This window comes from Bubalus kerabau, chromosome 7 (genome assembly GCF_029407905.1).
Source record: "Bubalus kerabau isolate K-KA32 ecotype Philippines breed swamp buffalo chromosome 7, PCC_UOA_SB_1v2, whole genome shotgun sequence".
Classification (NCBI taxonomy): Eukaryota; Metazoa; Chordata; class Mammalia; order Artiodactyla; family Bovidae; genus Bubalus; species Bubalus kerabau.
The window spans coordinates 65,226,299-65,251,819 of record NC_073630.1 but is presented as its reverse complement, the minus strand read 5'-3'; the positions used below and the strand labels follow the sequence as shown (position 1 = coordinate 65,251,819).

Here is a 25,521-nt window from a genome sequence, read left to right as displayed (position 1 = left end):
TTTAATAACCTCCAGGAGGGGTCAAAGGAGATAGCCTTATCTGCTGCAACGAGCATTCAGGTCGGCACACAGGGAGGGGTGCGCTGCAGTGAGTGCCAGTTCACCTGACCTGGGTTCAAAACCAGCCCTAACACCCTGCTTGTGTGGCCTGAGAAAATCCAAGCCTCAGGGCTCCCATCTGTACAATGGACAGTCCAGCTGTTGAGAGGATTAAATGAGGTAATGAAAACAAATACTTAGAAAAATAATGCCTCATGCACAGTAAGTGCTCAATAAATGTTAGCTTATGTTATAGCTTATAATATAGCTTATATTATATATATAGCTTATATAATATAATATATTATATTATAGCTTATAATAGTTACTACTATTATAAAAGTTACTGAGCAAATGGTCCCCAAAGGCCACCTGGCCACCCCTCCTCCTTTCTCTACTGATACAACAATGTTGCGGTATCTACTTTTCTAAACCAAATGGAAATCATAGAATTCTAAGCTTCTCAAAGCAAAGTTGTTTGCAATATAAACCCCTTCATGATGAATAATAAGCAGCAGCCTGTTGGCCAGAGGAGGCTCAGAGATCTTCCCAATGCCACTCCAGAAGCCACTTGACACAGACACTGTGTGGTGCACTGTGGCGCACTGGCCTGCCCCAACAGGTGGTGGACACAAGTGGACAATGCCCAGACCCTATAGCCGAGGGCCCAGAACCCAGACACCAGGCCTGGGAGACAAGCTTGCTGACTGGCAGAAGTACAGCCTTAGGAGGTAGCATAAGTGGTTTCTCAGCACAAAAGACAACAGGCCCTCAGTTCTTAATCCTCTGAGTGACCTGGAGTCGTCTGACCAAGAGTAAAGCCCTTAGAGTGCTTTTTAATATTAATAGCTTTGGTTAAAAGTCAGAATAAAAGCAACCTTGAACTAAGTTGGAGCCATCCTTTTCAGCCATACTCACACCCAGTCAGGCCTGGCCCACATACATGCCACCGCTCCTCCACCCCGTCCAGGGCACACATTGCTAATAGATCACAGCACACTTTCCGGCCAAGTATAAACACACCTCCATCATTCTTTCAACACTGTACTTCAAGCGACTACTGCCATCCAGCCAGAGCCAGCAAGTGAGTTGGATCCAACTTCCCAACTCTGACCAAAACTGTATTTTACTGAGAAGACAGAACTTCTAAATAACTCCAAGTTAAAGACATTAGGAAACCCTTGCCACTATTTTTCAAACCAGATGGGGCAAACAATAAAAAATATTGCTCTGAATAGGCAATCTCACTTCAAATTTATATTGTTTTCAAGGCTTTCCAATCTCACATCTATTTTTAAAGTTTCCTCTCCAAGTATTTTTGACTCATCCCATGCTCATCTCCTCTTAAAGGTGGTGGCCATTCAGTGGCTAAATCCGGCCTCTCCATCTATGAAGCACTTCTCCATTTCAGACCTTTCAACACTTAATACCCTCTCAGTGTCACTATCGGTAGAGCTATGAGTGAGCTCAACCTTTCCCTGGAAGTGGTGATTTAATGTGTGAATTATATGGTTATTAGGATGGGTGTCAGGGAAACAGTCTAATATATGTAATGTGGAGGCTGATGGGGCTGGAGGAGCTGAAACAGTCTGGATGATTTCTGGCGCTTCTTTTAATGCTGTGTCAATTATTCCTACGACCGATCATTCAAAGCTGTCTATTACCTTCTAATAATAATAATAATATTTTTCACTTAACGTTGCACCTTTCACCAGAGGATTTCAGAGAGCTTTGCAAACATTCATTAGCACTTTATGAAGTGGGCAGGTAATATATAAATACCAAGTCACATGTCCCTAAAGAGCAGCCATTAATAGTTCCCTTGACACCACATTCAGGTTAGGGCAGAAACAAAAAATGAAAAGCATTTATATATGAAAAGCCAGGTGCCATAAGCAGCAGCATTTTCTGGGCATCTGTAGAATTCTAGCAGAGATGAGCCTCATTTTCTTGTCTCTCAGGGTGGCAGCAAGGCAGTCGGTTTCCCTGCTCTTGCCATCTGTCCTCAAACACACAAACACCTCTTCCTAAGACACAGCACAGACCAACGTGCGGACAATCCAGATACTGGATTCTGTCAGAACTCTTAGAAGCCCTGCTAAGAGGCGACATCCCAACAGGGGAAAATTCTGACTACCCTAGAGATGATCCTTACACAAGAATCCTAAGTAGCTTCAGTCTTCTCCTCAGGACAAAATGGAATGAGGGAAATGTTACCCCAGAGGTGAGGAAGGAGAGGCTGCCAGATCCCAGGTAAGGGAAGTTAGAACAAAAAGTGTGGGTTCAGGCAAGGACCACCAGAGAAACACGAACAGCTGGTAGCTCCAAAAGCTGAGGTTACAGGTACCCAGTTGAGCAGCAGATGGCAAAAGGCAGAGGAGGGGATTCACCCTTGAATCCCCATCCTCTATGCCATTTGTCTGACTTAGAAGATAATTAGACACAGAACCAATGGCATATTTTATACAGTCTTCTCAACTTATGTGTGTGTGTGTGTTACTCAGAATAGGCTAGCTTAGGCTGTGGCAATAACCGTCACCCAAAAATCTCCAGGCATTAACACAACAGAACACACCAAACCTATTGCAGACCTAGATGGCTCTTTGGGACATTTATTCTCCATGTAGTGGCTCATCATTTAAGGCTTTCATCTTAGGCAGCTCCATCTCAGCATGATGCTTCCTGGTTCACCCTGCTGGGAGAGGGAAGATGGGAAATAACACACCAACACTTAATGTTTTTCCCAGAAGGGACACACATCATTTTTATTCCTAGCCTATTGGCTGGAATTAGTCACATTGCTCCACCCAAAACTCCTGGAGGGGCAGGAATACATAGTCTCTCCTATGTCCAAGGAGGGGAGGAAACTGGAAATATCAGTGGGCATTAGTGAAATCTACTAGTAAGTACATAGTGCTGTTTTAGTTTGAAACCAGGGCAATAGAATCATCTCTAAACCTCAAAGACCTCAAAATATGGGATAAAAGTGTTATACACGGGCTGGCTTGCCTTGCCCCATGCTCGATGGACATGGTCGGTGTGAAGGTACAGTATCTTCCACGTGATACGATCCAGATAGAGCTAGGGATGGCTTTGTGTTTTTCTGCACAAACCTTTCTGGCAACAATTATTCCTCTCATGCTTTCTTATTTTTACCAAAGAAAGATCTTGGGTTACCATATTCCTCTCCTTCCCCAATCCCAAATTTCTTTTACATAGAGGATGTTCTCTGACTACAAAAAACAGCATGCAGAGAGCAGAAGCCCTTTGAGCCAATACTTCCATGTTCTCTAAGAGAGTTCTATCCTCTGTCCTTGAAATCCAAGAAATGAAGATCATTATACTCGCTCTGCACTATTCACTCTTGATTACCCACCAGTGCATTATCCATATTGCTTCCTAATCATTGTTGACTGGTTAGAAAGATATTTGTTAACTCACTCTCTCTTATCTTGGGCTTCCCTGGTGGCTCAGATGGTAAAGAATCTGCCTGCAATGTGGGAGACCTGGGTTCAGTCTCTAGGTTGGGAAGAGCTCCTGGAGAAGGGAGTAGCTACCCACTCTAGTATTCTGGCCTGGAGAATTCCATAGACAGAAGAGCCTGGCAAGCTGCATCTATGTGGTCACAAAGAGTCGGACACGACTAAGATACTTTCACTTCACTTCTCTCTTATCACGAGACTTTTCCTAAGGAAGACTTTTTCTTAAACCAGAACAGATTTTGTGTTCATCATATCAGAGTGTAAAACACAAATGAACCAATTCCTTCCCTCCCACTCCTTTTGGGCTCAGTGGCCCCATCCCATCAATCCTTCATTCTCATTGGGAAGCTCTTTCAGAGCAGGGCCTAATGTGTTGGAGAAATGCCAGGAAGGAAAGGAGAAGTCCATTAGGTTCCAGGTGAGTTCCCAGCAACCTTCCATTCTAATTCTGTCTAGCAGGGGAAAGAAAGGATTTGAGAGAGGTACAGGATTCTCTCAAACAGCGGACTGATTTCACAACTGCCTAGCTATGTGACTTTGGATGATTTACTTAATCTCTTGGTTAATCTGTTTACCTCTCTATAGAAAAGAAACAATAATACTGCTGACATCATATGCTTGTCATAGGGATAAATAAGACTGTATATGTGCTATGTCACAAAGAAGATATTAATATTTATCTCCCCTTCCTAAAAAGGCTGTTCCACAACAGAGGGCACATAGCCAGTATTATATCACAACTATAACCTTTAAAATGTGTGAGTTACTATATTGTACAGCTGTACTTTATATAAAATTGTGCATCAACTAAATTCCAATTTAAAAAAAAGACTGATCCATCTTACAGGCAAAACGGCAATTCTTCAGTCCTTGTCCTCCAAAAGGAAAGAGTTCAATTGAGAGACATAGAGAAGTTTCAAGTAGCAAGGGTTTATTAAGCAAAGCAAAATACACTTCCAAAAAAGAATGAGAGCAGGCTGTCTGGGAACCAGAAATGGCTCTGTAATGGGCTATGCATGTGTGCTCAGTCATGTCCAACTGTTTGAGACCCCCTGATCTGTAGCCAGCCAGATCTGTCCATGGGATTTCTCAGGCAAAAATACTGGAGTGGGTTGCCCTTCTAGTCTCTAGGGGATCTTCCTGACCCAGGGATTGAACCTGCATCTTCTGTGTTGGCAGACAGATTCTTTACCACTGAGTCATCTGGGAAGTAATGAGGGTGGAGTTGGATATTTTAGAGTGGTGATCCCTCCCTTCGTCCTGTGTTATTTGACTGACAAATTGATTGACAGCTTTAGGTTATATAACTTTTCTCCTAGAGCACAGGTAGTTAAACACAAGTGTGTGAATGAAACCATGGGGGAGGGGGACAGTAAAAACCACAATGCTAATTTATTACAAATATCGCTTAATGAACCCTGGGTCAACCTGTGCTGTTGAGTTTTATCTTGTTTGGTCCTGATAAGGCTGAAAATGTAGCAGTCCTTGACCAGAAGCGGGAGAACCTCCTGGTGCCTTCTGATCACCAGCATCCAGGTGGAGAGGGAACGAAGATCCCATCCAGAATTAGGCAGCGACCTACTCATGTCTGACTACTTGCCTAACACACCTACCACTCCCTCTTCTTTTCCCAACTTCTCTCTTTCTTTCTCGCCCCCTCTCTCCCTCTCCTCTCACCCTCTAACTTTTCCTAATGCAAAAACTGAGAGGCCCACAGTGACCATTCTTCCCCCAAGTCTAATCCCATTCTATCTTAAACAAGGAACCAGTCTCTCACTAATGATATTAAGAGGCATCAAGAGAGGAGAATTCCTAGTAACAAATCTGTATATATCATTTGTTGCCCCTTAATACAAGCACAGACGCAGTGATCCTTGGCATCTCTTCCTTAAGAAAAACCGTTTTAATGTTGACATTCTGTCTTCTGACTTGAAGCAAGAAGTATTTCATAAAACGGCAGCTAAGGGTTTTCAGATGCCACCTCCAGATGGTAACGGTTCCCAGGGAACCCCACCTTCCAGTTTGCACATTTCTGTTAAAGTACCCATCTTCTGGGTACTTTAACCCAGAAACTGCAGCCTCTCCTTTCAGAGACTGGTCTCAATCCTGAACGAATCCCCTCCCACACACCAATCCAAGGTGTATCTCTCTAAGTCTGAGAGGTGAGTGCACAGCAGCACCTTGACCCAAGCTTCAGCAGGAGGGTCGGAAGAGGCAGGCTCCCAGCTGCTCACCACTGTACAGCATCCAGAGGGCACAGACCTGCCAAAGCAAGTCCATTCATGGTCTTCTGCCCCATCAGTGTGAACTGAGGCACATCTATATATTTTCCCAATTTTATAGCTAATAACTGTTGGACTAGACAGACACATCCCCTTAAGACAAAGAATTCTCATTCATTTATTCATTCATTCATTCTACAAATATTTATTGGGCACCTATGTGTGCCAAGAACTCTCCTAGATTTTGGGGACCATTGTTCCTCTTATGAAGCCTGCATTCTAGTAGAGGCATGTGCTGGATATTGAGTACCCTCTGTCTGCCCTGCCAGATCCTCTCTCACAAGCCTACTGTGTGTCACGGAGACCCACCTTTGCAGATCGCATCAATAGGCAGCCTTGCCCTTTGGCTTCTGGTTGGGTTGGGCCAATGAGGACCTAGCAGAAGACGAGGTGGAAGCAGCAGAGCCGGATCTGAATGTCTACCCTGCTGACGGCCTCTCCGCTGGGCCACAGTACTGCCAGATGGCCTCTCCTGTAAATTATTTCTCTTCCATCCAGTTTCAGGTAGCTGTTCCCTGCCCTTGCCCCATTCAGGTCTAGAGATGGTAGCATTCCCTGATGTTGCTACCAAGACCACCATCATCACTTGTTGCTTTCCCTTTACCCACCTATATCTTTGTAAATGATCCCTTTATTAATTTCCTTTTCACTATTTCATTTGAGTGGGATGTTTCCTTCTAGAACCTCATTGATGTAAGGAAGTAATCAAAATGATTACAGGCACTGTTTATAAAACCTGTGCATTTGGCATGGGAAGGCATTATACAGCACGGTCAGGAAGGACTCTTTGAGTAGGTAATGTGACTAATGAGGAGAGTTCAGCAATGCTCTGGAGCAGAGCCTTCCAGACAAAGGGAAAAGCAAGTGCAAATGACCTGAAGCAAGAAATGAGCTCCATATATTCAAAGAAGGAAAAAAGAGTTCACTGTAGTAAAGGAGGAGGTGTGAGAACCTTGATGTCATGGAGAAGCAGGCAAGAGCCAGACCAGGTGGAGCCCTGGCCATGCTGAGCGGCTGACTCCTAATTTCATAGGAAAGACATTAAAGGGGTTTAAGCAGGAGGGTGACAGAATCAGATTCACGTCTTTGAAAGAATTCCCTCAGGCTGCTCTGTGAGAATAGATTCTTGGGGACTTGGGAGGCAGAAGAAAGATCAGTTGGAGTCTCTGGCAGCAGTCCAGAGGAGACCTGATGGTCACATGAACTAGGGTGATGGCAGCGGAGATGGACAGGGAACAGTGTCTGGATATAATACATTTTGGAGGAAGAACTCTTAGGACTTGCCATTGAATGAGTTGTGAGGAGCGAAGCAATAAGAGGAATCGAGGATGACTGGGAGATGTGGGACTTGAGCCACTGTGTATCTATGTGATGGCACCATTTACAGAGATGGGAAGACTAGGGGCCAGGAGAGGGGGGACAAATCAGACAGAACGTACACATCGGGATGTCAGGCTTGGAGACACAAACATGGGTATCATCGGCAGATAGAAAGGATTTAATGCAGATTGAGGGGCTGGGCAGGCTTGATGTGGGGAAGGGATGCATTTTATCTGCACCATCTTAACCTGGACAGATGAAGAGAAATCATTTTCTAACTGCTCAGCAATTTCAAGATGCTGCCCTCTCAAAAGAGTCAGTGCATCCCATCAATATGCAGGTCACTGTTCTGTTCTTTTCTTCATTTTCCACTTCCAAACCATGTCTCCTCAGACCCACAGAAAATAAGGACACCCAGCTCTGAGCCATATATTTTTAATAGCTGCTCCCTTAGAAATGCAAGGAGAAGTCTTCAGTTCAAGGGGTAATGTGATATATTTTAATTGGATCCTCTACCTCCTCAGTTTCTGTCTGGAGGAAAGGGAGAGATGGCTTTATTCCTTCAGATTTCAACAACATTTATTGATTACCTATTGTGGGCTGGTAGCCAGGTGCCAAAGCTACACTAGAGAAGGAAACAAACAAAGACCTCTGCCCTTACAGAACTTGCTTCCAGGGGGACAGACAGAAAATAAACAACAAACATAATTTTAAAAATTAGATGATACCATGTCTTAGAAACTGGTAAGTGCTATGGAAAACCCAGAGCAGGAGAGGAGGCCCTCAGAGCATGGAGGTGGACTCTGATTTTAAATGGTTTCAATATCAAAAGATTGGGACCGGGAGGGAAGGGTGAGGAAGCTTCAGGTGATTAAGACTCATCTGAAAGATGAATAAATTCTCAGAACAGTACAGGGGGTGCACCTAGAGACTGTCATACCGACTGGAGTAAGTTAGAAAGAGAAAAATAAGTCTTGTATATTGATGCAAATATGTAGACTCTAGAAAATGGTATAGATGACTTCATTTGCAAAAATAGAATAGAGACATCTCTACGACAGATATAGAGAACAAACGTATGGACACCAAACGGGGGAAGGAGAGGGTGGGATGGATTGGGAGATTGGGATTGACATATATACACCATTGATACTATGTATAAAATAGGTAACTAATGAGAACCCACCATTTAGCACAGGAAACTCTTTTCAGCACTCTAAGGTGACCTAAATGGGAGAGAAACTCAAAAAAGAGGGGATATACATATGTGTATAGCTGATTCACTTTACTATCTGGTAGAAACTAACACAACATTGTAAAGAAACTATATCCAATAAAAATTAATTTAAAAACTAAAAACGTAAAATAAAACAGTACAGGGCAGCCTCGTGTCTCAGGGAAGAGAGTGGACAGTAGAGGGAAAAGGGGAAAAGGCGATTTTTGTAAATTTTGTGACTTTAAAATGTTTCATCATGTGAATGTATCAATATTATTTGTTTATGAATGAACAACATGAAATGAACAACATGAAAATGAACAACAGTTCAGGAGACACTGTTTTAGTAATGGTCTAACTAGGCTGGCAAAACTGACAAATGCTTCCTCTCTCTTCAATAGCTTTTCCCAAGTTGAAAAGGAAAGTTGATGTCCTGGTAATCTGTAGCATCAGCTGGAAAGAAGTAACTTCACTTCCCAAGTAGTCTTCAAAGTGTCTCCTTTTCCACCCCATCTGATACAACCTGAGAAATCAACATGGGCAATATTATAAGAATACTTTTCCTTCCATCTCCATGTTCTTACCCTGAACCATAGACAAGGCTTCATCTCTGGTCTCTAGGGGAACACTGGAGCATCTGCACATTCTCTCTTCCATTACTGACCCCTTAGGACAATCATGGGCCATTTTCAGGAGTGGGGCCAGCTTGGGCCCACCCTTCTCACTTGCCCTCCGCCTCTCAGATCTGCATGGGTTCAACAAGATGGCTGGCTCCTTCCTCTCCCAACTAGGCAGCGGACAAATTGAGCCTGGTCAGGTCTCAACCTTTCCAATATGGGCTGAGCATGAATAGGTCAGGACTGGGATAGCATTAAAGGTTCTGCTTTGGAGAGGGAGATTAGAGGTATTGCCACATCCTTCAGCCTTGCTCATAAAAAAGCTGATCAGCATTTTACTCCTTGTCTTAAGAACCTGTAGAAAGGGGACAGTGATTAATTAGCACCCTCAGACTTCCAGCACAATTGAATTCTCCTGATAACAAGGCGTCTTAGCAGAAGTCCCTAAGATATTTAAACATTCAAACACATCAGCACTATTGCTAGTGATAAAGACCAGAATGATGAATCTACAACCATTTTTCCAAGAAACGGTGGCAAGTCTTATGGTTGTAATGTTTCATGTAGTAAGGTTTTCAAGGAGACTTTTCCAACTAAGAAATACTCCAGAGTCTTCATGTTAACGAATAAGAAGTAAAACTATTAAAAATATTTTTTAATGCCAATGAAAATGTTCAAACTGACATTGCATATCCCCTGTGATGAGGCACTGACAAGGACACAGCCTCCCAGCAGGGGCATTCCTGACAAAAACGGAACAGATCATAAAGAAACCATCAGACAAACCCACACTGGGGGACATCTTACCAGATGAGGGGCCGGTACTCTTCAAAAATGGCAATGTCAGGAAATAAAAAAGAAGGTCCAGGGAAAGCTGCAGATTAAAAGAGGCTAAAAAACACAACACCTAAACGCAGTGTGTGACTCTGGAGTGGAAGAAAACAATTGCTAGGAAGGATACTTTTAGAACAAATAGAAAAATTGGAATATGGATGGTGTAATAGATAATAGCCTTGGATCAATGCAAAATATGCCAGATTTGATGGGTTCACAATGTCAATGTTCTCAGGAAATACTGGCTGCCACCATCACTGCTTCTGCAATTTACTTTCCAAGGGTCCAGCATGAAACAAAGAAATAAAATATATTACATATCATCTATGATAGAGATATGCACAGATAGAGCAAATGTACAAAAATAATAACAGGTTGACCAGGTTAAGATGTGGCCCTTCACTACATTACTCTTGAACCTAGCAATAAATGAAACTTTACAAATTAAAAGGTGAACAGTTTTTTAAAAGGATACTCCCAACAAGATACCATAATTTTTATGTATTCTTCAAACTTTGAGAGAGGATTAAGTAAGTCTTGAGGATGCCATAAGAGAGAAAAGATAATTTTGTAACAAATCCCCTGTGTCTCCGTGTACAGAGGCTGTAATCCAGGTCACCTCACAAGGGGCTCTAACCCTCAGAGCCACTGCTTTCCAATCTGAGAGTCAAGCACAGACTACCTGACTGCAGACAGAGAGGGGTGCCCCATAAATATTGAGGCTTGCTCTGACTGATTCCATATGGGGGCCATCCCTCCTGGGGCTTGCTCCCCTCCATCTTCTCCATTTTCCTTTAAGTCTTTCATTATATTAAAAACTCAACTGCACCTTCATAAGGGCTTTGAAAAAAAAAAATCACAAAATTATGCAACACTCAGACTCGGCTATATCACAGATCCTGTTTTTAAAAGATATTCACACTGCCCTCAGGCCTTTGCCACAGAAATAGACATGCATAAATCCACCTGTATGACAGGCTTTTTTGTTAAACCACCTTTTAAAAATTTTCTTGAAAAAGAGTCCATGACAGACATGCCTTATGCCAAGTAGTGTTAAGGTGAGGTTTCAATCTATAATTATGACCATTTCATGTAATTCATTTCTGTTATAAATACCAAGTAATTTGCAAATCCTAGTTTGGTTACATGGCCATGATAACCTTCATCTCCTCTCCCTCAGCATATTTGCAAGGCAACAGGGTATTTATAGACCTTCACTATATATCAGGCACAACACTCTACAAACAGTACCTTGTTGGGTAGTCTCGCTATTAGGAATATGGTATTATCTCTGTTTTACAGATGAGAAAATTGGGCTCAAATGGTCATTTGCCTAAGGACATACAACTTGTTAATAGCAGAGCCAGAACCTGAGCCAGACCTACCTGACTGCAAGGTCCAGATTTAGCACCACTACGTCTTAGCACACCCATCTCCCCTGGTCTTCACAGCACCATCTTGGCTTACATCACACCAACATGAGGCCATGTGGACACTCTCTGGAATTGAGAAGACTCAAGGAGACACCAAATAGGAAAACAAAGGCATCTCCTACCACAGAAAGAATAAAAGACCTTTTTTCATTCTTACTGGCGTACAGTTGCTTTACAATGTTTGGTAGTTTCTGCTCTACAGCAAAGTGAATCAGCTGTATGTATTCATATATCCTCTCTTTTTTGGATTTCCTTCCCATTTAGGTCACCACAGAGCACTGAGTCGAGTTCCCTGTGCTATCCAGTAGGTTCTCATTAGTTATCTATTTTATACGATAGTGTATATATATTTAAATCCCAGCCTCCAAATTCATCCCATCCCCCCTTCCCTCTTGGTGTCCCTATGTTTGTTCTCTATGTCTGTTTCTCACAACTTTTACTAACTCTCATTATTTTTGCCCAAATCACTTAAATGTCACACATAGAAAAAAAAGCTAATATATTTTATTGCCAATTGTTCTTTTCCTGAGATTTTCCTGAACCATTTAGGTTGATCTTCTGAACCTGAATCAAGTTCTGCCACCATCCACAACTTCAAAATGCCAATTTTGTACAGACTGCACCAAAGCTCAGGATATAACTCACAGTATTATACATTTCATATTCAATACTAAATAGGAAAATCTGAAATACACACTGCATAAGTAATGGCAGCAAAAAGCCAATGATATTTTAAAGATATTTTAAAGATTTAGTATTTATCATTGTAACACAGCTTTTATGTTTGATGTTCTATGAAGCCATGAGCTCACTTCTGAATCAATGCTATTTTATCGCTTGCTGTTATATTTATGGAATGTTACTGTGAACAAAGCAAAGCAAGCCAAGTCTATTCCCAACATAACCTATAAATAATGTAAGTAAATAAACTAAGCAAATCTTCATGAAGCAATGCATTATTTACTATTCCTTGTTGCTGAAATATGAGTTTAAACTTTGGTTACATATTAATGTAAAGTCTTAGCAATTTCTAGCTCTCCCTAGGGAGATAATCCTGAAGCTTAACTCAGAATTCACCTTGCATGCTTTCCCAGCTTGGTAACTAAAAGCCACACTCCTCTCCAGAGTCAGAAGCAACCTCTCCACATAGTCCAATGATCTGCACTTATCCTAAGAAAGTCTAAGTTGGCATCATGGTGTAACACCCAAGTGGGTGTTCTACAGTCTTTGACCAGTTGGATATTGTAAAACAAAATCACTATGACTGTAGTGATCAATTGCACTCATCTCACACGCTAGCAAAGTAATGCTCAAAATTCTCCAAGCCAGGCTTCAACAGTATGTGAACTGTGAACTTCCAGATGTTCAAGCTGGATTTAGAAAAGACAGAGGAACCAGAGATCAAATTGCCAACATCCGCTGGATCATGGAAAAAGCAAGAAAGTTCCAGAAAAACATCTATTTCTGTTTTATTGACTATGCCAAAACCTTTGACTGTGTGGATCACAATAAACTGTGGAAAATTCTGAAAGAGATGGGAATACCAGAACACCTGACCTGCCTCTTGAGAAACCTGTATGCAGGTCAGGAAGCAACAGTTAGAACTGGACATGGAACAAGAGACTGGTTCCAAATAGGAAAAGGAGTATGTCAAGGCTGTGTATGATCACCCTGTTTACTTAACTTATATGCAGAGTACATCATGAGAAATGCTGGGCTGGAAGAAGCATAAGCTGGAATAAAGATTGCCGGGAAAAATATCTATAACCTCAGATATGCAGATGACACCACCCTTATGGCAGAAAGTGAAGAACTAAAGAGCCTCTTGATGAAAGTGAAAGAGGAAAGTGAAAATGTTGGCTTAAAGCTCAACATTCAGAAAAAGGAGATCATGGCATATGGTCCCATCACTTCATGGCAAATAGATGGAGAAACAGTGGAAACAGTGTCAGACTTTATTTTGGGGGGCTCCAAAATCACTGCAGATGGTGATTGCAGCCATGAAATTAAAAGACGCTTACTCCTTGGAAGGAAAGTTATGACCAACCTAGACAGCATATTAAAAAGCAGAGACATTACTTTGCCAACAAAGGTCTGTCTAGTCAAGGCAATGGTTTTTCCAGTAGTCATGTATGGATGTGAGTGGACTATAAAGAAAGCTGAGCACCAAAGAATTGATGCTTTTGAACTGTGGTGTTGGAAAAGACTCTTGAGAGTCCCTTGGACTGCAAGGAGATCCAACCAGTCCACCCTAAAGGAGATCAGTCCTGGGTGTTCACTGGAAGGACTGATGTTGAAGTTGAAACTCCAATACCTTGGCCACCTGATGCGAAGTACTGACTCATTTGAAAAGACCCTGATTCTGGGAAAGATTGAGGGCAGGAGCAGAAGGGGACGGCAGAGGATGAGATGGTTGGATGGCATTACCAACTCAATGGATGTGAGTTTGGGTAAACTCCAGGAGTTGGTGATGGACAAGGAGCCCTGTTGTGCTGCAGACCACGGGGTTGCAAAAAGTCAGACACGACTGAGCAACTGAACTGAACTGATAGTGATCAAGGCTATTTTAATTTTCATATATTATACTCAGAGTAAGAGTAGCTCAAATTTTCTCCATGTTTTAGTGTATTTTTAGTGATTCATCTATTCTTTCAAAATTATCAGGTAAGTCCTACCATGGTTCCAAGTCCTGTTCATGTTAGAATGTCACAGTGAACAAGAAAGGTAAGAATCTCTTTATAGAGACTACAGTCATGGAGAAGTAGAGAATTACACAGCAAACAAGTAAAATATTAACAAGATAATTTCAGTAGTGAAAAAAACAAAGAGAGTACTATGATAGAAAATGATAGTCATTTTAGAAAGGGAGGTTAGAGAAGGTTTGTATAAGAAACTAACATTTGAACTAAAGCACCCTGAAGACAGACTAGCACATTTTATCAGTTTCTCCTTCTTCTTCTCCTCCCACTTCTCCTTTTTGTCTATTTAGTGCCAGCTAAGATCCATTGATATATGAGAAAGGGATAGTAGAAGCCCTAGTGAAAAAACGTTCCAAGATAAGCTGGGGTGGAGTCCTCTTGGAGAGAAAAGTAAGTATAATGCTAGGCAAGTGCCAACAGGCGGATGGCCATCTCTCACTGAGAGAAACCACTCAAAATGATGCCTGGGCTCATAATTCAGGGGTGAGAGATGGATTTGTGCAGAGAGCGGGTACCAGGAGACCTCAACAGAAATAACAGTTAAGTAAGATCTGCAAACAAACCACAGGTAAGTCAGCCATGGGCAGCTGGGATGGGCTCAGGAGGAAAAGGGTTGGGATAGGGGCTGAAAAGATGCTACTGAGCTGAAAGCAAGATGTCCTGACCTAATGGCCAAGCAGATTTCATCATTGCCTTCATTCACTCCTATGTGGTCTCTGCTTGGGACTACCCACAGAAAAAGTGGTCTACTCACAGCCGGAGGATGCTGGAGGTCTTCCTTCTATTAGAAAGATAATAATATTTCATCTCCTAACCATGCTTGAAAGATTCTACAGCTTTACCATTCATGATTATTGCCCCGATAGGTTTAATTATCTGAAATAAAAAGGAGAAAAGATCTCCAGAGGGTTTCCAATCAATGCCCTGCCACTAGAGAGAATAAATAAAGAAACTATCCAGAACAAAGATTAAAAATTCAGTTAGCTGACCAGACCCTAGGCAAATTTGTGAAGATGAAAGCTGTCTTTCTATCTTCAGTTATAGCACCCTTCACTGTGTGAGGTTAATGGGCCTTATTTTCCTCATGCTTAACATTTATTTAAAGCTGTCTGCACCTATTCTCTTTATTAGGCCGCCTCCTCTGTAAAATATAAGGTGGAAAAAACTGTAACAAATGAAGTCATTCTAAGTAGTCAAGGATTCAAAACAGTTTGTAAGTCATCCCTCGGTATCCACAGGGGGTTGGTTCTAGGACCCCTATGAATAACCAAAAGCCAAGCCTGCTCAAGTCTCTTATATAAAATGGTGAAGTATTTACTTAGAATCTGTGCCTATCTGGAATACTTTAATCATCTCTAGATTACTTATAATACCTAATGCAATGTAAGTGCTATGTAAATAGCTGTACATACAATGTAAATAACTGTACATATCATGGAAATGCTTTGTAAATAGTTGTCAATGTGTGGCAAATTCAAGTTTTGGTTTTTAGAATTTTCTGGAATTTTACTTCCAAATATATTTAATCCAAGATAGTCTGACTCCATGGATGCAGAGGATACAGAGGGCTGACTGTAACACTTGGTCAGTTGCAGCCCTGATTACAGATTTACCTGGAGGATGGAAGTGTCATGGAGAAAGAACAGTTGCCGTCTACCACAGACACTAAAGCAGGTAAGAAAGGCACAAGAAATGAATTTTTCTTTTTACTTTTTTTTGGGGGGGGAGGTTCTTTTCTTATTGAGGTATAGTTCACACATAACATTATATTAGTTTCAGATGTACAACATAACTATTCAATACTTGTATACTGTGAAATGACAACCACAGTAACTCTAATTCCCATCAGTTACCATATAAAGTTAAAATTTTGTGCATGGATGACTTTGTTCAGTTTCTGAAAATTTCATCTACCTGTATAGTTATGATAGGTACATATATATGTGTGTGTGTGACGAGAACTTTGAAGATTTATTCTCGGCAACTTTCAAATATGCACTGCAATATGTTTGGCTGTAATCACAATAATGTACATTACATCTCTGTTACTTCCTTATTGTATAATTATTGACATATACATAAGAAAAATATACCTATCATAAGTATACAGGTAGATGAAATTTTCAGAAACTGAACAAACTCATAAACTCAGCACCTAGATCAAGAAATTGTGACCAGAAACCCCTTCTTGCCCCTTCCTGTCATTCCTGCCTCAGGGACAGCCACATTCCTGACTTCTGACACCATTGATGAGCTTTGCATGGTTTTGAATTCTATATAAGTGGAATCATAGAGTGTATTCTTTCATATCTGGCTTCTTGTGACTGATATTATGTTTGTGTGATTTGTTCATAATACAGCATGTAGTAAGGTGAGGATGGGGGGCCTGGAACCAATCCCCCATAGATACAGAGGATGAGCGTATTTACAGTTATTCATGCTGTATAATACAAGAAGTCACCTCGTAAATGCCAATAGTTGACCCTCAGAACTGAATTCCAGCGAGACAGCAAGAGACACAGATGTATAGAATAGTCTTCTGGACTCTGTGGGAGAGGGTGAGGGTGGGATGATTTGAGAGAATGGCATTGAAATATGTATGATATCATATGTGAAATGAATCGCCACTCCAGGTTCGATGCACGATACAGGAAGCTTGGGGCTGGTGCACTGGGATGACCCAGAGGGATGGTACGGGGAGGGAGGTGGGAGTACACCCATGGCAGATTCATGTTGATGTATGGCAAAACCAATACAATATTGTAAAGTAATTAGCCTCCAATTAAATAAATTTATATTAAAAAAAAAAAAACAACACTGAATTCCAAGCATGCTTAAAGAGGAAACAGAAACTTATCCCCAGAGTAAAATTAACTCCCTTGGCTGAAATATTTTTCTATTTTGTTCATTGAGCACTGAGCTCATAATGCATTCTCTCAGACTTTCTTATTTAATTTGAAATTTACATCTGAGCTACTCTTAACATCAGGATACAGATAGATGACTTTGAGTCACAATCCTTTCCCACTACTCAAGGAATGAAGCCAAGCTGTTCTCTTGCTCCAATTTTATTTCTTCTCTCACAAGTAACGATGCTTAAAGGTACACCAAGGCCAGCTGCCAACAGCCCATCCTCTGGGACACTCATCCAGCTTAGCCAGTCAATTGCTGGCATCTGCTCACAGGTTGCAAACATCAGGAAGTGCTTGTGATCATTATCGAGGCAATTCTAAGCCTTGCAAACACACACACATGAAGGCCTGGGCTGGCGTGCCTCTAATTCTGGAGCATGTGCTTCATCCATTTCACCAGCTTGCCTCCCCAGGCTACCTTGGCCCATGTCAGACACCTAGAGATTCATGGCACTGGACCAAGAGGCTTCCGGTTCTCACCAGACTGCAAACCATCTCTAACTTTCACCGGATCCACAGTAAAATGAACAAGACAGAAGCTAGCATCAGTTTGACTGCAGGTGTCGTGCCAGGTCTGGCAGGAAATGGTCAGGGCCAGCCTATGAAAATGTTTACTTCAGTGTCTTGAAAACCAAAGAGTTCAAAACAACACACCATCCTCAGAGCTGTGTGATACTCACAGTTCAGGATAGGAGTCTGTAAAATGCTCAGAGGTCTTCTAAATTGGTAGGAGAGAAAACATTTCCATTTTGGAGTAGGTTTGGTGCCCTTTGTCCAGACTGAGAGGTAGTATGGGGCCCTAGAAAGAACAGATTCTCGGTCAGGCATGAGGGTGCCCTAGCATTCCCAACTGGAACCCCAATATCCTTTCAGAATTCCACAGGTCCTATGATCTGTTCCTTTGGAGACTGATCTCATGTCATTTTCCAACCAAAGGGCTTTTAATTGTTTTCAATTGTTCTTATTGTCCAATGTGGCTTCCCTGGTGGCTCAGTGGTAAAGAATCCACCTGCCAAGGCAGGAGATATAGGCTTGATCCCTGGGTCAGGAAGATCCCCTGGAGCAAGAAATGGCAACCCACTCCGGTATTCTTGCCTGGGAAATCCCACGGACAGAGGAGCCTGGCAGGCTACAGTACATGGGATCACAAAGAGTCAGACACAACTTAGGTACTAAACAACAAACAACATTGTCCAATGTACTTTTTTAATATTAGTAATTAGAGACTATGTGGATGCTAACCACATGCGGATAATATCACTCTAATGGCAGAAAGTGAAGAGGAACTAAAGAGCCTCTTGATGAGGGTGAAGTAGAAGAGTGAAAGAGCCAGCTTAAAACCAAATATTTAAAAAACTAAGATCATGTAATCCAGCTCCATTACTTCATGGCAAATAGAAGGGGAAAATGTGGAAGTAGTGGCAGATTTCCTCTTTTGGGGCTCTAAAATTACTGTGGATGCTGACTGCAGCCATGAAATCAGAAGACAATTGCTTCTTGGCAGGAAAGGAATGACAAACCTAGACCGTGTGTTGAAAAGCAGAGACATTACTCTGCTGACAAGGTCCATATGGTCAAGGTTTTGGTCTTCCCAGTAGTCACGTGTGGTTGTGAGAGCTGGACTGTAAAGAAGGCAGAACACCAAAGAACTGACACCTTCAAACTGTGGTGCTGGAGAAGACTCCTGAAAGTCCCTTGGACAGCAAGCAGATCAAACCAGTCAAGCTTTTTTTTTTTTTTTTCCCAGTTTTAATTTTATTTTTAAACTTTACAAATTGTATTAGTTTTGCCAAATATCAAAATGAATCCGCCACAGGTATACATGTGTTCCCCATCCTGAACCCTCCTCCCTCCTCCCTCCTCCCTCCTCCCTCCACATACCATCCCTCTGGGTAGTCCCAGTGCACCAGCCCCAAGCATCCAGTATCGTGCATCAAACCTGGACTGGGAACTCGTTTCATACATGATATTATACATGTTTCAATGTCATTCTCCCAAATCTTCCCACCCTTTCCCTCTGCAACAGAGTCCTTAAGACTGTTCTATACATCAGTGTCTCTTTTGCTGTCTCGTACACAGGGTTATTGTTACCATCTTTCTAAATTCCATATATATGCGTTAGTATACCATATTGGTGTTTTTCTTTCTGGCTTACTTCACTCTGTATAATAGGCTCCAGTTTCATCCACCTCATTAGAACTGATTCAAATGTATTCTTTTTAATGGCTGAGTAATACTCCATTGTGTATATGTACCACAGCTTTCTTATCCATTCATCTGCTGATGGACATCTAGGTTGCTTCTATGTCCTGGCTATTATAAACAGTGCTGCGATGAACATCAAACCAGTCAATCTTAAGGGAGATCAACCCTGAATACTCATTGGAATGACTGATGCTGAAGCTGAAGCTCCAGGATTTTGGTCATCTGATGTGAACAGACGGCTCATTGGAAAAGTCCCTGATGCTGGCAAAGATTGATGGCAGAAGGAGAAGAGGGCGTCAAAGGATGAGATGGCTGGATGGCATCACTGATGCAATGGACATGAACTTGGGCACACTTGGGTGAGGGACAGGGAGGCCTGGTGTGCTGCAGTCCACGGGGTCTCAAAGAGTCAGACACGACTTGGTGACTGAAAAACGATTAGAGTCTGAAGGGAAGTAATTGGGATTTGAAGAGCTGAGATTCTAGGATTCTTTAGGAAGGCTTACTTCATGGAGTATATTTGGGAAAATATTATTTAATTAAAGAATTGGCCCATTCTCAATAAGCTGATTTTCTATTCTAGGGCCAAAAAAAAAAAAAAGAAATTAGGCAGAGGCAAGAAATAATGCCAATCAGACAAAGCATATCACATCTACTCTCATTCAGTCATTAAATATTTTTAATCATTTTTTAAATTTTTAAATGAACATGTGCTCATTGTAACAAGCGATACAATCTAACAACGTATAAAGAAAAAATTATGCATCTCTCTTTAAATCTTCCTCTATTCTCACTCTCTTCCCAGAGAAAACAGATATTAACGGCCAGCTATACACTTTCAAACCTTTTTATGTGTATATAATATATAGATACAAAAATTGGATCATACTCTTCACATAATTTTGCAGTTTGCTTTTCTCCTTTAATTACATTATAGACATCCTTCCAAGTGAACAATTAGAGGTGGAATTCATCCTTTGAAACGACTGCATAAAATTCCAGTGTATGGATCTTCTTATTCAATAGTTCTTTTGATGGAAAGTAAGGTTGTTTCCAATTTTTGTTTGTTTGCCAATGAAAGCAGTGCTGTAATAAATATTAGTACACACGTCCTTATATACTGGTGCTTTAATTCTATTGGCTAGAATTCTACTCACTCTGCAAGGTCGGAGCTTAGGTACATTACTCGTTTTAATAGCTATCGACATATTACTTTCTTTAATCCATCTGGACTTTACCTTTTGTATTAAGAGGTAGGAATTACAAATTTTGCTTTCTGCCACATGTTTAGCCAATTTTGCCAGCATCATTTGTTAACTAAGCCACCCTTTTCATAGGTTGCAATGCCACTTTTGACATATGGGCAATTCTCATGAACACCTGGATCTCTTTCTGGAGTTTCAATTCTGTTTCACTGCTACATTTATCTGATTTTATGCCAATAACAAGCCATTTTGATTACAGTGGCTCTAAAACTAGGCTTACTATCTAGTGAGGGAAGTATGTCTTATTATTCTTTTGCATTTTGTACTCTAAGATGAGCTTACCAGATGTCTCAGTGGTAAAGAATCTGCCTGCCAATGCAGGAGACACAGCAGACATGGGTTCAATCCCTGGGTTGGGAAGATCCCCTGGAGGAGGAAATGGCAACCCACTCCAGTATTCTTGCCTAGAGAATCCCACGGACAGAGGAGCCCGGTGGGACTACAATCCATGGGGTCACAAAGAGTTAGACAAGACTGAGAGACTGAGCATGCACCCACTTTAAGATACCTATTCTTCCATTTGAACTTAAATTATTTTATTCAACAAAAACATTAAAAATTCTGAATGAAATTGCAAATATTTGTTTATTGAAAGAACAGAAAATTATACAGCTTTAAGTATTCCTTATAGATGATTGTACATCTCTCTATTTATTCAATAAGTTGTTTTAGGTTTTTTTTTTTAATATGGGTTCAAATCATGTAAAACTATTCCTCTGTATTTTAAATTTTGTGCTTAAAATTGGGATTTTTTTTCAAAGTCTATTTCTAGCTTACTGACACTAGTAAAAAAAGAAAAATTACAGATTTTGTATATTTATGAATTATCCAAACACCTTATCAAATCTAGAACATTTTATAGTCTCCATGGGTGTGCTAAGTAACCAATCAATATCACTACAAATACATTATCTCTCCTAATAGTTATATCTATTACTTACTTTTCTCATCTTATTACATTAGCTAGTACCTCCAAATCAATGTAAATAATTGCAGTCATAAAAGGGAGCTCTATTTTGTTCCTGAGTTTAAACAAAATAACTTCAACACTGGACTTATGATAACAATAACCCTGTGTACGAGACAGCAAAAGAGACACTGATGTATAGATCAGTCTTATGGACTCTGTGGGAGAGGGAGAGGGTGGGGAGATTTGGGAGAATGACATTGAAACATGTATAATATCATGTATGAAACAAGTCGCCAGTCCAGGTTCAATGCACAATACTGGATGATTGGGGCTGGTGCACTGGGACGACCCAGAGGGAGGGTATGGGGAGGGAGGAGGGTTCAGGATGGGGAACACAGGTATACCTGTGGCAGATTCATTTCGATATTTGGCAAAACTAATACAATATTGTAAAGTTTAAAAATAAAATAAAATTTAAAAAAATAAATAAATAAATTCAAGCTCTTAAAAAAATAAATAAAAATAAAAAAAATAAAAGGATTTGATAGTCTTTTCATGTTTAAGTAAATATCCCTATAATCCTATTTTGCTTATAGTTTAGTCAAGAATGGCTATTTAATTTTATAAAGTTATGTTACAGTATGTTATAATTTAAATCCATGCTTGTTTCCTCTTTTAGTTTGCTCATTTAAAGAACTTTCATGTAGATAATACAGCCTACTGAGTTATGGTGTGTTATTCATTTTATACAGGGCTAGATTTGATAAACCAATGTTTTAGTTAGACTTTTGCATCATATTTATAAGTGAAATCAATATATACTTATCAGATTACATTAGTTTTATAAAATGAACTAAGGGACTGTCTGTTTTTTTTCTAGGGCCTGAAATTATTTACATAACATGGGAATTTTCATTTTACTTCATAATTTTACTTCATCAACTTAGAAAGGTATTATTAGATATTATGAGAGAGGGTATTATTTATTTTTTTTTGGAGCGAGGGTATTATTGTTATGCGACTTTTAAACATGACAAGGAGTAGATGTTTAGAAAGGTATGCAGGCTGACTAACATGAAGCAGCTATTATGTATGAAGCTAGGAATGAAATATCAGGGTCGTGATTCCAGGCCTGGACCTTGGTCTACCGTGTACCACCTCCTGTCTCCAGGATACGCCTGAAATCCTGACGGAAACAAAGACATCAGAAACTCTACAGCAGGACCAGTGAAAGAGTCACCTTTGGAGAATACCCAATGGAGCAGTCACAAGCCTTTCAAAGAAGAGTTGTGAACTGATGAGAAGCCACAACCAGAGAGCGATCTCCTTGGTATCTGATCCTTTGAAATGGGATCATCCAGATGGAGCAAATGGACCACAAACAGTGATTTAAGATAGTGGATTCATGAAGGGCAACTGTGTAGGGTTGTATAAAACTATGTTAAATAATGATAATTCATGTACATATCTTCTTTTGTAATTTACAAAGAGTAAGTTTAAAGAGGTTAATCGTTTGTTAAGGATTACACTCTATATCTTAAAGGTGATGCAACACCCTATACTCTTCATTTTTCCCCTCATACTTTTTAAGATCATGCTCTTTGTGTGTTTCCTTCATAGCATTTATCACTCATCTTGCAATTATTTCATTTATTTATGCTACTTGTTCTTTGCCTACCCACTGCCTCCCCAGTTACTATGGAGGTAACATAAGAGGTCATATTATACTATTGCTTTATCCACAGGCCTGAACACAGTGAAAAGGCATTCAAAATGTATTTATTATAAGAGTGAAAAAATAAGTACCATACACCATTTATACCCAAAGTGATCCCTGCTTGAATCCTATCTAGAAAGGACAACAGCTTTCCCTCCAGAAATGGTGGTCCCACTGCACACACAGTTAGAAATAATACTGTTTGCTGCTGCCTTTGTAAATATAAAATAGGCTATACATCCAAGTCAGAGATCTCCATATCAATCTTATACAATCACTTTATTTGACAGAGACATTCTTTTTAAAGGCAAATCAGTGTGAACTCTCAATATCCCAAATTAGATCAAGCACACAAGTTCAAATGAGTTAGCCATTAATTACTCACCACCACTGGCCTAAGTTTGAAACCACCAGATCTCATTTTTCACTGGGCTGACATCCTGAAAGGCACCATTTGTCAGGAAACCTCCCTTGTATTTTCTTCTGTTCCTTCCATTGTTTCACTGAATTAACCAAAGCAATATTAAACAAGTTGCTAAATACAGGTATTAGCTCATTTGTAGCTAATTATTACAGGTAAGTGGTGCAGTAAATGAAGCACCCTTCACCCTCCCCAGTCTTTTTTTTTTTTTTTTTCTTGAAGCTTTTGTGATGTTCTCCAGGTAAATCCCATGCATAATGTAAGAGTGGCAATGTTGTTTGCATAATAAGCTATTTTCTACCACAGAAGCAGAAACATTTTATCGCTATAGAGAAAGCTCAAATTATGAATACATTTTCATATAAGTTGATTTATGTGAAAATTACAAATAAATGCAGAGCCGAGCTGCAAGTGAATTGTTTGTTCCCAGTTCAAGGAGTGGTGTTATTTGAAATTAAAAAAGAAAACAACCCACCACATCCTGCTAAGAGAAATATTTTTAATGTTATTCAGACTGAAGCACATATCACATGACCCAAGAAGAAAAACATCATCTGGTCCAGAAGTAGGACCTGAGGTTGCAAAGGCTGATTTCTGAAGCCATATATATATGTACACACACACACACACACACACACATATAACATTTATATTATCCATGATATATGTATTTTTCTTGCATTTGGGCTGCAAAGATTCTCAGCAAACTCTATAACTACTTCTTTCAATAGTCAAAGGAAGTTAAAAGAATAAATGGAGGCCCATTATCACTTCTGCACATGCAAGAGCTAAATGTGTGTTAGACATGAAAATGGTTTTGTGTAAGACCCAAAGTTTCTCAGACAACTGCAGGGCTCTCAAAGTGGGATGCACATTTCTAGTCCAGGCAGAACCGTGGAGGGTCGAGAACTTGCCTTGTTAGGACACCCCTCCCCCGTTACACTAGTGCTCTGGCATCTGGGTGGTTGATCCATAACAGGAATATGAGCCTGGTCACACAGCTTGGGCTAATGTCCCACACCTAGAGGAGACAGGTGTTAGGGAAAGGAGATAGTGACATGGCACCTTGGACAAGTCTACATAGTAAAATACTTGCAACTTGTTTAGCAATTTGGGCACCATATGCCTGTAATTGTCCTAGACCTTTAAACTTGCCTGGATTACACTCATCAAGGGCCATGATCACAGAAAACGTCTCATCCTGGCTGTTGCCCCAGACTGCAGCCCACTTATGTCTTAACTGTTACTTAATAAATCCTTAGCTTTATAGTTCTTGATTCTGATAATGATCTCTGACCCTGTTTGCATTTCACAACCGTTCAGACCTCTTAAACCAGCTTACTGAACTTTGATGTCTTCTTCAGCTCTTTGCTCATGTGTCCCCCAGAATCTAAGGATGCTCAAAGCCACAAAGGAGAATCCTGTTTCCTGGCCTCGCTCATGGAGCTGTGTGACCTCCAGCCACTCCATCTCCCCCTTTTCCTCCCCATACCACAGAGAGGGGAATTTGAGTAATATAGATAGCTAATCTAAACACAGATCTCAAAGTCTCACCTTTACTGTTCTCAATTTATTGTCCTGTCAAGAGATGTTACATTTGTAGATCTGACTTTTTACAAGCCCCCCTCTGCCATTTCCAAACCACTAAATAAAAAAAACATTTTGGGGGGCAAGTATGTTGTTGTTGAGTCTCCTCGTCATGTCCAGCTCTTTGGAAGCCCATGGACTACAGCACGCCAGGCGTCCCTGTCCTTCACCATCTCCCAGAGTTTGCCCAAGTTCATGTCCATTGAATCGGTGATGCCATCCAACCATCTCATCCTCTGTCACCCTATTTTCCTCTGTTGCTCTCTTCTTCTGCCTTCAATCTTTCCTAGCGTCTGGGTCTTTTCCAATGAGTTAGCTGTTCACATCAAGTGACCAAAGTATTGGGGTTTCAGCTTCAGCATCAGCATATTTCAGCCCAAGCATAAATGGGAATCATGTAACTTGCCTGGCCAGTCCATTCAATCAGAGAGACCAGAGCCCACCCTTCTTTGGGCCCCAGATTCAGGTATTACACAATTGCCCAAGGATCTCTGCCACATTCATTTTGTCTTTATTTCTTATTTGCATTTCGAAGGCTGACTCTGCTTTCCCTCCAATACTATGCTGGAAGTCTGTGTAAGA

The 25,521-nt window shown here is 40.7% G+C and overlaps 1 long non-coding RNA gene across 2 annotated transcripts in view; it reads right to left on the bottom strand.

Annotated features, from left to right (window-relative positions):
- The window catches only part of LOC129657812 (uncharacterized), a 96,528-nt gene that overhangs the window by 29,089 nt on the left and 41,918 nt on the right, over positions 1–25,521 (bottom strand). The window contains exons 3-4 of one of the 2 annotated variants that reach the window (XR_008717122.1): positions 17,515–17,633; positions 7,999–8,862 (exon numbers count right to left, since the gene is read on the bottom strand). This is a non-coding gene — a long non-coding RNA (uncharacterized LOC129657812). Of the gene's footprint in view, positions 1–7,998; positions 8,863–17,514; positions 17,634–25,521 lie in introns of those variants that run through there. The other variant, XR_008717121.1, reaches the window with a different exon arrangement.